A 10591-nucleotide genomic window follows, 5' to 3' on the forward strand; every position below is an offset into this window, starting at 1 on the left:
ACTAGAGACCAGACCTCTGGTAACATGGGTCATATTGAACCGTTTAGACTAGAGACCAGACCTCTGGTAACATGGGTCATATTGAACCGTTTAGACTAGAGACCTCTGGTAACATGGGTCATATTGAACCGTTTAGACTAGAGACCAGACCTCTGGTAACATGGGTCATATTGAACCGTTTAGGCTAGAGACCAGACCTCTGGTAACATGGGTCATATTGAACCGTTTAGACTAGAGACCTCTGGTAATATGGGTCATATTGAACCGTTTAGGCTAGAGACCTCTGGTAACATGGGTCATATTGAACCGTTTAGACTAGAGACCAGACCTCTGGTAACATGGGTCATATTGAACCGTTTAGGCTAGAGACCTCTGGTAATATGGGTCATATTGAACCGTTTAGGCTAGAGACCTCTGGTAACATGGGTCATATTGAACCGTTTAGACTAGAGACCAGACCTCTGGTAATATGGGTCATATTGAACCGTTTAGGCTAGAGACCTCTGGTAATATGGGTCATATTGAACCGTTTAGACTAGAGACCTCTGGTAACATGGGTCATATTGAACCGTTTAGACTAGAGACCTCTGGTAACATGGGTCATATTGAACCGTTTAGACTAGAGACCAGACCTCTGGTAACATGGGTCATATTGAACCGTTTAGACTAGAGACCTCTGGTAATATGGGTCATATTGAACCGTTTAGACTAGAGACCTCTTGTAACATGGGTCATATTGAACCGTTTAGACTAGAGACCTCTGGTAACATGGGTCATATTGAACCGTTTAGACTAGAGACCAGACCTCTGGTAACATGGGTCATATTGAACCGTTTAGACTAGAGACCAGACCTCTGGTAACATGGGTCATATTGAACCGTTTAGACTAGAGACCAGACCTCTGGTAACATGGGTCATATTGAACCGTTTAGACTAGAGACCAGACCTCTGGTAACATGGGTCATATTGAACCATTTAGACTAGAGACCAGACCTCTGGTAACATGGGTCATATTGAACCGTTTAGACTAGAGACCAGACCTCTGGTAATATGGGTCATATTGAACCGTTTAGACTAGAGACCAGACCTCTGGTAACATGGGTCATATTGAACCGTTTAGACTAGAGACCTCTGGTAACATGGGTCATATTGAACCGTTTAGACTAGAGACCAGACCTCTGGTAATATGGGTCATATTGAACCGTTTAGACTAGAGACCTCTGGTAATATGGGTCATATTGAACCGTTTAGGCTAGAGACCTCTGGTAACATGGGTCATATTGAACCGTTTAGACTAGAGACCAGACCTCTGGTAACATGGGTCATATTGAACCGTTTAGGCTAGAGACCTCTGGTAACATGGGTCATATTGAACCGTTTAGACTAGAGACCTCTGGTAACATGGGTCATATTGAACCGTTTAGACTAGAGACCTCTGGTAACATGGGTCATATTGAACCGTTTAGACTAGAGACCAGACCTCTGGTAACATGGGTCATATTGAACCGTTTAGACTAGAGACCAGACCTCTGGTAATATGGGTCATATTGAACCATTTAGACTAGAGACCAGACCTCTGGTAACATGGGTCATATTGAACCATTTAGACTAGAGACCTCTGGTAACATGGGTCATATTGAACCATTTAGACTAGAGACCTCTGGTAACATGGGTCATATTGAACCGTTTAGACTAGAGACCTCTGGTAACATGGGTCATATTGAACCGTTTAGACTAGAGACCAGACCTCTGGTAACATGGGTCATATTGAACCGTTTAGACTAGAGACCAGACCTCTGGTAACATGGGTCATATTGAACCATTTAGACTAGAGACCAGACCTCTGGTAACATGGGTCATATTGAACCATTTAGACTAGAGACCAGACCTCTGGTAACATGGGTCATATTGAACCATTTAGACTAGAGACCAGACCTCTGGTAACATGGGTCATATTGAACCATTTAGACTAGAGACCTCTGGTAACATGGGTCATATTGAACCGTTTAGACTAGAGACCAGACCTCTGGTAATATGGGTCATATTGAACCGTTTAGACTAGAGACCTCTGGTAACATGGGTCATATTGAACCGTTTAGACTAGAGACCTCTGGTAACATGGGTCATATTGAACCGTTTAGACTAGAGACCAGACCTCTGGTAATATGGGTCATATTGAACCGTTTAGACTAGAGACCTCTGGTAACATGGGTCATATTGAACCGTTTAGACTAGAGACCTCTGGTAACATGGGTCATATTGAACCGTTTAGGCTAGAGACAATACGTTTTCTTTGCTGTAAAGATACAAGCATGTCTGTCTCGAACCGGTGGTCCATTTCCCCTCTCTGTGACACGCAGAGGCTGCATGACAGTGAACTTGCAAAGTCTACTCAGACCGGTCTGTGCTCTTGGTTATAACAGGCGATTAAATGATACAACATTGCTCGCTGCTCCAATGTAACAAATCTAACAGAAGACTCATCAGGGTCTCGGTCTGCATCCCCACCATCGCTAAATTATATATATTTTAAACTGAGGGAGAATAGACGGAGAGAAGCAGGTGAGTGCTGGCTGATTACAGCTCCTAAACGAATTAGACTACCTTCGTCTAAATCTGTGTCTGGAATCAATTATGACAGTAGTAGCCAACCATGCATTTGGCTATTTAATTGCCTATTTAGTTGATAATTGAATATGACTAAATCGTGCATTTTCATCTGTCGGGGGTCGTTTACCTTTGAACAATGCGAATGAGTGAAGGAACATAATGATGTGCTTGAGTGATAGCCCAGTAAACGCACTTGAGGTATAGGCTTTACCGGCAGTTAACGGGCACTACCGTGTTTCCAATCACGAGTATCCTACGACGAGATCCGTACACCCAGCTAGTTCACTACTCCCCAACACTGCCTAAAGTTCCCTAAACCAACTACCATATTCATTACCTTGCTAGCTAGTTATCGTGCAATGAGTAAGTCATGATTGAATGTTCAATCACAGACAAAAGGGGGAAATGTACCAGTATCTTTGGCTCAATCTAGCGTTTAGCTAACTAGGTAACGTGAGGCCCCAACTCTGCATTCACAAGTTTCCAGCAGGCGTTAGCATAGCCAGCTAGCTAGCTAGATCATGCCTTGCCATGCGGTATAGCGATGAAGCTACAATTGAATTGTTGGGACTAGCTAGCTATTTAACTAGCTGTATTTACCCAATTACCTTTTCGGTGAAACGTCTTAGTTGTTTGTCCAGTGTAGTCCTGGCGTTCTCCAAGATGAGCAGTTTGTACATGAGACATCTTTTGGTGACATTGAGGTCGGTGGGAAGCCACACAGGACTGGGCTGCTGCGGCATTACGGTGACTGATGAGACTCACTGGCTGGAGCTCAACTCGACCAAACCTTTTTAGTTGACACCTTCACCTGACAGCGTGACACTTGATGTTCTTCTTCTTTGATGTTTAATGGCGGCGTGGCCGAAATTCTGGGTGCGTTCGTAAATTGCCTCCATTGTGTCAGTGTGCTCTGGGTGCGTTCGTAAATTCAGAGGCGAAAACAAACATATACTGATCAAAAATAAGCATCACGCAACAATTTCAAAGATTTTAATGAGTTACAGTTCATATAAGGGAATCAGTCAATTGAAATTAATTCATTAGGCTCTAATCTATGGATTTTACATGACTGTGAATACAGATATGGATCTGTTGGTCACAAAAAAAAAAAAAAAGTTGGGGCATGGATCAGAAAACCGGTCAGTATCTGGTGTGACCACTATTTGCCTCATGCAGTGCGATACATCTCCTTTCGCATAGAGTTGATCAGGCTGTTGATTGTGGCCTGTGGAAGGTTGTCCCACTCCAATGGGCTGTGTGAAGTTGCTGGATATTGGCAGGAACTGGAACACGCTGTCCTGCACCTCGATCCAGAGCATCCCAAACATGCTCAATGGGTGACATGTCTGGTGAGTATGCAGGCAATGGAAGAACTGGGACATTTTCAGCTTCCATGAATTATGTACAGATCCTTGTGACATGGGGGCTGTGCATTATCATGCTGAAACATGAGGTGATGGCGGCAGATGAATTGCACGACAATGGGCCTTTGGTTCTCGTCACGGTATCTCTGTGCTTTCAAATTGCCATCGATAAAATGCAATTGTGTTCGTTGTCCTTAGTTTATGCCTGCCCATACCATACTGTATAAGAGAGATATACAGTGCATTCGGAAAGTACTTATGTAAATGTCATATTTCAGTTTTTTTTTTTTTGCAAATTTGCTGACATTTCTAAAAACCTGTTTTTACTTTGTCATTATGGGGTATTGTGTGTAGATTGATGAGGGGAAAAAAACAATTTCATCCATTTTGGAATAAGGCTGTAACGTTACAAAATGTTGAAAAAGTTAACGGGTCTGAATACTTTCCGAATGCACTGTATAAATACACACGCCGCAGAAACCTGAGCGACTGACCAAGAATCACAGAGGGGGAGGAGCCCAAAGATGACTACTACCTCTGTAAGTTATATTATCCCTCCCTCCCTCCCTCCCTCCCTCCCTCCCTCCCCCCTCCCCCTCCCTCCCTCCCTCCCTCCCCCCTCCCTCCCTCCCTCCCTCCCTCCCTCCCCCCTCCCCCCTCCCCCCTCCCCCCTCCCCCCTCTCCCCCTCCCTCCCACCCTCTCTCCCCCCTCCCTCCCTCCCGCCCTCCCTCCCCCCTCCCTCCCTCCCTCCCTCCCTCCCTCCCTCCCTCATTCTTTTCCTCCCTCTTAAACTCTTTCATTTCCTTTCTCCAAGTCACTCTGGTGTCTTACAATTACCATGTTCTGTTTATCTTTCTCTCCCAGACTGTGAAGACTTCATCGAGGAGTGTGAGCGCCACAGTTCTCCCCTCTTCGTCCCTGACATCCCTGCCCTTCTAGGAGTTCCCGACAGAGCCAGACTCACCCTGCCACCCGGCCTGGAGGTCAGGACGTCAGGCATCGCTGGAGCAGGACTGGGGGTGTTCAACTAAGGAAACACTGTGGACCTTATGAAGGAGAGATCACAGACAAGGACCAGGCCATGGAGACTGAAGACTCCTGGGTGGTGAGAGAGTAGTGTGTCTGTCTGTCTGTCTGTCTGTGTGTGAGTGGGTAGGTTAAAATTTTAATAATTCAAGTCTGGTTTTAGCACTAGATTAGTCCAAAGAATAGGTTAAATGTCTGGACTGTTGTTCATAGTCAGTGCTTCAGGCTCTGAACATGCTTTGGCCACAGTCATAGGCTCTGGCTTGAGGTTTCAAACTTGATCGAAACTCTAAAGTTGTGTTGTTTTCCTCAGATCCAACAGACACTGGGAGGACTACAGTTGTTTTCCTCAGATCCGTAATACACTGGGAGGACTACAGTTGTTTTCCTCAGATCCGTAATACACTGGGAGGACTACAGTTGTTTTCCTCAGATCCATCAGACACGTGGAGGACTACAGTTGTTTTCCTCAGATCCGTCAGACACGTGGAGGACTACAGTTGTTTTCCTCAGATCCGTCAGACACGTGGAGGACTACAGTTGTTTTCCTTAGATCCGTCAGACACGTGGAGGACTACAATTGTTTTCCTCAGATCCGCCAGACACGTGGAGGACTACAGTTGTTTTCCTCAGATCCGTCAGACACGTGGAGGACTACAGTTGTTTTCCTGTCATCTGTCTCTCTCCCCATCCCCTCTCTCTGTTTCTTTTTATTTCTGTCTCTTCCCATCCCATCCCCTCTCTCTGTCAGATATGCTAACTGTCCCCGTTTTGAGGAGGAACAGAATCTGGTGGCCTTCCAGTACAGAGGAGGGATTCTGTACTGCAGCTGTAAGCCCATAGCTGTTTGTTTGGTATGGAGAGGAGTATCTATGGGGCATAAAGAGCTCTGCTAAAGGTACTTTACCTCATTCCACCCTCCTCTTTTTACCCCCCATGTTTCTTTAAGTATGACTTTACTTTGACTAATTTCTCAATCAAAACTCTTCATTGATTTGAATGATAATTTTCTACCGTGTATTACGTTGTGTTTTATCATAAATGTCCTAAGTTTTTCACGTCAAGTGGCCAGGAAAAATGTATTGTTGTAATTATCATTAATGTGGTGATCTTTCCTCCTCTTAAAGGAATAATCCATGATTTACAGCAGGGTTCCCCAACTGGCAGGCCGCAGCCAAATTTTGCCCCCAAGATTTTTTGTTGTTGTTGTAATTTTCATTGTTGGACATAAAAATACTTTAAAAACACCAGGAAATCAGCTCCAAATGATTTTTATTTTGGAAATCTGTTCCCAAGTATTCCCACTCATAATAGAGAGACGTGATTGTATACAAATGTAAGCAAGGTTTGAAATGATTGTTTGTCAAATTTCTGCAGTCTACAAATGATTTATAATTAATTAATAATTATGCTCTGGCCCCGACCATTGGCTCAAGGTCGAATCTAGTTGATGATCCCTGATTTGTGTTCAATAACTCTGTGAGAACAACATTTATTTGTTTCATTTTGTTGTTATATTAAGATCGGGAGCAGCGTGTGGAAATCTGTTGCAGCTAAGTCCACTACAAAATCCACAATGCAGTGTTCGCTCTCTCTGGTCAAGCTGGTGTAGTGTATTAAGATTATGACTTTGTTAATGTTTTCAGTGGAACCTGAGGGGATGTTTATTTAGTGTCAAAGGGAATGGTTTTGAGGGTGACGCTCCAGGGAAGACAGGGGATTGGACAGTAGAGGGAGCCACCTATATTTTGGGGAAGATTATATATACTGGGTTTAAACGAAGAAGAGGTTAGAGCGGCCATTGCAATTCGGGGGATGCCGCTCTCCGGGTGATCTGGACATCCGTAAACTCATGCTGAAATCTTGTGATATGAATAAACCTTATGATCAAAGTTCAGTATGAGCGGACTCCTTTGTTACAGCAATAATTACCAGCATTGACTCGATACTACACTGGCTAGCTAGCTAGCTAGCAAATGTAGCTACACACATTAATACCAAAGTCAATATCAGCATGTGAAGTAGCTAGCTAGCGGTAAAATCACAGAATCAAACTGCACTATCATATTAGGAGTCTACAATCTCACCATGTTCAACATGGCAGTCAGGGTCAGGGTTCCCCACAGTGGATGACATTTAAAACCTTCAATGTTGCTGAAACAGTGCTGTGGCCAGACCTAAAACCTGACTGCATTCCATTTAAGATGTTGTTTTCTTGGAGGTAGGCCTTAAGCTGTCTACTGACTAAGGACTCCAGTACCTTAGACAGTACAGACAATCTTGATATGGGTCGATAGTTGTCAAGTAGCGAAGGATCTCCGTAGCTTCGGGATTTCCTCAACGTCAAGCGTGAGGTTAAAAATACATGTTGAGGGGGGAGCAACGATGTCTGCAGCTTGGTGTAGGAGGCGGGGTTCTAGATCATCAGGGCCGGGGGATTTCTTTCTAGCAATTTCTTTCAGGGCTTTACGCACTTCTGAAACAGAGAAGGATGGGAAGGAGAACCTGGCGAAGGAGGGCACCGGGGTGTCTGGTAAATTCACAGGGGGCTCATTTAGACCTTTAACCTTTTCAAATAAACTGCCTGCATCTAGGAAATACTGATTTAAAGCTTTCAGAATAGAGGGTCTCTCGGTTCCAATCTCGAAGACGTTTAAAAGCCATCCAATCATCCGCTGAACCAGACCCTCTTGCTTTAGCCCCCATAGCATTTAGTTCCCTTATGATCTTAGTAAGTTCATCAGTAAACCAACAATTCTCTCTGCCCTTAATCCTGAATGTTTTGAAAGGGTCCTGTTGTTACATCCTGGAAGTAAGAAAAGGCTAATTCAACATCAGGGATTAATTATATTCTATTCCATTCAATGCTAAATACATAATGCAAAAAAAAAATATGAATATCAAACTGCTTCCAGTTTCTTTTCGTAATGACACGTGGAGATCGCTTAGGAATTTTACCATCTCTCACACAGGCAATAGCACAGTGATCACTAATATCATTTGAAAAACACCAGAAGCATTAAAACAATGGTTTAAGATTAAATCAATCAAAGAGGATTTCAGAGGACACTTTATACTCAACCTGGTTACACTGTTGACAATCTGAGTGAGATTATAGGTATTGCATAGAATTGAGTTGATCAGAGCTAGATGTTAACCAATCCTGATTCAGATCACCCATCAAGACAAACTCAGAGTTGACATGCTGTGATAACAATTCGAAAATACAATCCAGAGATCCATTAGTAGCAGACGGAGGTCTATGACAACAAGAAACAACAATATTTAAAGATGAGCCGAGGTTTAACGACAGATATTAAAATTGCTTAGGTTTAGTAACAGAAGTCAGAACAACCGCCGAGAACTTGTCTTTTACATATACAGCAACCCCACCACCTTTAGGTTTACCATCTGCACGAAAAACAATGTAACCATTTATGGCAATATTTTTGTCAGTAATATATTTTTTGAGCCAGGTTTCAGAAAGCATACAGTGGGGAAAAAAAGTATTTAGTCAGCCACCAATTGTGCAAGTTCTCCCACTTAAAAAGATGAGAGAGGCCTGTAATGTTCATCATAGGTACACGTCAACTATGACAAACAAAATGAGATTTTTTTTTCCAGAAAATCACATTGTAGGATTTTTAATGAATTGATTTGCAAATTTTGGTGGAAAATAAGTATTTGGTCAATAACAAAAGTTTCTCAATACTTTGTTATATATCCTTTGTTGGCAATGACACAGGTCAAACGTTTTCTGTAAGTCTTCACAAGGTTTTCACACACTGTTGCTGGTATTTTGGCCCATTCCTCCATGCAGATCTCCTCTAGAGCAGTGATGTTTTGGGGCTGTCGCTGGGCAACACGGACTTTCAACTCCCTCCAAAGATTTTCTATGGAGTTGAGATCTGGAGACTGGCTAGGCCACTCCAGGACCTTGAAATGCTTCTTACGAAGCCACTCCTTCATTGCCGGGCATGAGTCGTCAGCTGAAGACATGACTGGTACGTCTGTGGTTAGACTGTAGTCATGACTGGTACTGCTGTGGTTAGACTGTAGTCATTACTGATACTGCTGTGGTTAGACTGTAGTCATGACTGGTACTGCTGTGGTTAGACTGTAGTCATTACTGATACTGCTGTGGTTAGACTGTAGTCATGACTGGTACTGCTGTGGTTAGACTGTAGTCATGACTGGTACTGCTGTGGTTAGACTGTAGTCATGACTGGTACTGCTGTGGTTAGACTGTAGTCATTACTGATACTGCTGTGGTTAGACTGTAGTCATGACTAGTACTGCTGTGGTTAGACTGAAGTCATGACTGGTACTGCTGTGGTTAGACTGTAGTCATGACTGGTACTGCTGTGGTTAGACTGTAGTCAAGACTGGTACTGCTGTGGTTAGACTGTAGTCATGACTGGTACTGCTGTGGTTAGACTGTAGTCATGACTGATACTGCTGTGGTTAGACTGTAGTCATTACTGATACTGCTGTGGTTAGACTGTAGTCATGACTGGTACTGCTGTGGTTAGACTGTAGTCATGACTAGTACTGCTGTGGTTAGACTGTAGTCATTACTGATACTGCTGTGGTTAGACTGTAGTCATGACTGGTACTGCTGTGGTTAGACTGTAGTCATTACTGGTACTGCTGTGGTTAGACTGTAGTCATTACTGGTACTGCTGTGGTTAGACTGTAGTCATGACTGGTACTGCTGTGGTTAGACTGTAGTCATGACTGGTACTGCTGTGGTTAGACTGTAGTCATGACTGGTACTGCTGTGGTTAGACTGTAGTCATGACTGGTACTGCTGTGGTTAGACTGTAGTCATGACTGGTACTGCTGTGGTTAGACTGTAGTCATGACTGATACTGCTGTGGTTAGACTGTAGTCATTACTGATACTGCTGTGGTTAGACTGTAGTCATTACTGGTACTGCTGTGGTTAGACTGTAGTCATGACTGGTACTGCTGTGGTTAGACTGTAGTCATGACTGGTACTGCTGTGGTTAGACTGTAGTCATGACTGATACTGCTGTGGTTAGACTGTAGTCATGACTGGTACTGCTGTGATTAGACTGTAGTCATGACTGGTACTGCTGTGGTTAGACTGTAGTCATGACTAGTACTGCTGTGGTTAGACTGTAGTCATGACTGGTACTGCTGTGGTTAGACTGTAGACATTACTAGTACTGCTTTGGTTAGACTGAAGTCATGACTGGTACTGCTGTGGTTAGACTGTAGTCATGACTGGTACTGCTGTGGTTAGACTGTAGTCATTACTGATACTGCTGTGGTTAGACTGTAGTCATGACTGGTACTGCTGTGGTTAGACTGTAGTCATGACTGGTACTGCTGTGGTTAGACTGTAGTCATGACTGGTACTGCTGTGGTTAGACTGTAGTCATGACTGGTACTGCTGTGGTTAGACTGTAGTCATGACTGATACTGCTGTGGTTAGACTGTAGCATGACTGGTACTGCTCTGGTTAGACTGTAGTCATGACTGGTACTGCTGTGGTTAGACTGTAGTCATGACTGGTACTGCTGTGGTTAGACTGTAGTCATGACTGGTACTGCTGTGGTTAG

This window comes from Coregonus lavaretus (genome assembly GCF_964263955.1).
Source record: "Coregonus lavaretus genome assembly, contig: HAP1_SCAFFOLD_348, whole genome shotgun sequence".
NCBI classification, from domain to species: Eukaryota; Metazoa; Chordata; class Actinopteri; order Salmoniformes; family Salmonidae; genus Coregonus; species Coregonus lavaretus.